Source organism: Lissotriton helveticus, chromosome 10, assembly GCF_964261635.1.
Source record: "Lissotriton helveticus chromosome 10, aLisHel1.1, whole genome shotgun sequence".
Taxonomy (NCBI): Eukaryota; Metazoa; Chordata; class Amphibia; order Caudata; family Salamandridae; genus Lissotriton; species Lissotriton helveticus.
In genome coordinates this window covers 1,044,261,916-1,044,264,318 of record NC_136071.1, presented here as the reverse complement: position 1 = coordinate 1,044,264,318, position 2,403 = coordinate 1,044,261,916, and the positions used below count along the sequence as shown (strand labels likewise).

The window sequence follows — 2,403 nt, the reverse complement described above, 5'->3', positions numbered from 1 at the left end:
ATGGGAGACGCTGGGGTGAGTGCCGGGCGCTTACCTGCTTCGTTTGTCCTGTGGATCCTCCTCTGCTGGGCTCTGGGGGGCTCCCATGGACCGTCGTGGGATTTCTTGGAGTGGGGCTGCTGGGCTTCCCTTTCTCCTCCTGGATTCAGGTGACCCGTACTGCTGGGCTTTGTGGGTCTTCCTGTTTCGTTTTTCCTGCCCCAGTCACGCTGATGGTTGTGCTGTGGATCTTCCTCCTGCTGCTTGCTGCTTTCCTGCTGGATCTTCGATGGACCAGGTAGGGGTTTGGGGCTGTGAGCGCTGGGCTGTTTTGGGGCGCGCTCCTCCCCTTTGGATTCCCCGATGTCGCCATTGCCTCCTTGCCTTGTGGGGGCCCTGGTGACGGCTCCTGCGTGTGCCTCTGGGTCGCGTTGTTCTCCCGACTGCTCTGGGACTGCCGGCTGTCTCGGCGGCGTCTTCCTGGATTTTGCGCGCATGCGCATTGCCCCCTGTTACACCCATCGGCCGTGTTCGGTGCCGGGTGCTGGTGTGGGCGGACGCGCGGGTGGGCTCCGGGCGCTCCGGTGCTTGGAGCGGAGTCGTGCCTGATCCGTGTTTGTACACGGTTGCGCATTCTGTGCCCAGTAGGCCTTCTGGGAGGAGCACTTGGATTGATAGCTGCGGGAGGTCGGGACGCTGTTCTGGTTCCGCGTCTGACTTCCTTGCCGCATCGGAGAGTTTCCGGCTGGGATGCCCGTCCTGATTTGTGCCTATTGGTGCTGAAAACTCCATTTCCTGCTCGGCGGTGCAGTGTTTCCAGGGTTGTTTGCCCCGCTGGCTGCCGCTGCGGGCTCCCGGTAGCCCCGAGTCCGGACGGGACTCTGACCACTATCCGTGCCGGTGGATACTGGCTGCTTCGCCTGTTCGGTGGGACAGGTTTTCTTTGCCTCCCCATGTTGCGGCTGCTACGGGGATCTTTCTGGCTGAAAAAGTTTTGCCCGATGTCCGTGGGGTTTTTGTTGCTGCCTGGTTCTATGCTCTAATCACCCTAGGACGTTCTTGGAGCTACATGTGATCTGTGGGGAGAACGTGCAGGTCTGGTATGCCGTCTCTTCTGGGATGGCCTTGTTCGCTGTACTTGCACTGTGCCGTGCCGTGTTTTTGTGTTTTGTGCTAAGGTGGCAGGCTGGCCTTCTGGAAAACGCCTAGCTACAGACCAGAGACTCCTGGGGATGCCGGGGATTGAACCCGGGGCCTCATACATGCGAAGCATGCGCTCTACCACTGAGCTACATCCCCTCCACTGGCCTCTACTGTTTATGGAGCGGCTGTTTGTTTCGTTCCCCATTGCAGGGGTCTTTGCTGCGCTTCCTCTACATTTGACTTCTACGTTGCCCGGTGTTCACGTGCGCTGTGGCCTGGACGCTGGTCTTCTGCTTCTTGGCGTCCTGGCTTGGCGTCTGGTGGGGGTCTGCTGACGGTAAGTGCTCGGCAGTGTTGTTCTTTCATCGCTTTCCGTTGGAGGAGTCTGTTCCACTGCACTGCGTTCCCTCTCCTACCCTCTCCTGTTCTACTGGGGTAGTTGCACGGATGCCTGGAGCTCGGCTTGGAGCGTTGGTCGTGTGCTGCCTCCATCGTGTGGGGTGGTGTTTCTTTTCCGGTGGGGCCTCCTCCCCTCTCCTGGGATGCCTGGAGGTGTGCTGATGCCCGGTTTGGGCGCCTTCTTCTGGACTCCTGTTGCTTGCTGTTGGGATTTCTGTTTCTTCGGTTCTTCTTGTCCTTGTTTTCTCCTTTTTGGGATGTGGCTGACTCTTTGCCTTTCTCCGTTCCTGTGGACTCTGCGGTGGCCTGTCTTATGGGTCGTCCTTCCATAGCTGCTGGTCGCGTTCTGATGGACGGTGTGGGCGAGTGGGCGGATTCTGCCCTGAAGATGTCTTCTGCTGCTTCTCATCTGGCTGTTCGTTCGGGCGTTTCTGGACTGGCGTCTGTGGCCCGCCTGGAGGATCACATCTCTCGGTCGACGCCTTTGCTTCTGTGGGGGCTTCTGCTGTGTCCTGTAGTTCCTCTGTTGCTACCCGCCGTATCCTGTTTCTGCGGGTTTGGATGTCGGACGCGGCCCGGCGTTCCATGGCTTTGGGGCCGCCTTCCGCTGATGCCTGTCTGTTTGGTGTCTCTCTGGAGGTGTAGCTACACAGGGTCTTCGAGGTGCTCAAGCGTTCTTTGTCCTTTCATGTTCTTCCGCCCAGAGGGGGTTCCTCCTTCTCTGGTGCCTGGACTTTCCGCCTGCCTTCTGGGTTTCGCCGGTCCTCCTTTTGGGCTCAGCGTGGATCTGGCAGGTTTTTTTTTTCCCGGAAGTTTCTGGAGGTGTCTCAGTGGGGTGCCGGGTCTGGTCCGCAGCGTCCGGACTATGCCACCCTGGGGCCC

General features: G+C 59.4%; 1 non-coding gene across 1 annotated transcript; it reads right to left on the bottom strand.

Annotated features, from left to right (window-relative positions):
* Positions 1–1,206: 1,206 nt before the first annotated feature.
* Positions 1,207–1,278, bottom strand: TRNAA-CGC (transfer RNA alanine (anticodon CGC)). The gene has a single exon. It is a non-coding gene; the product is annotated as a tRNA-Ala (tRNA).
* Positions 1,279–2,403: the final 1,125 nt, after the last annotated feature.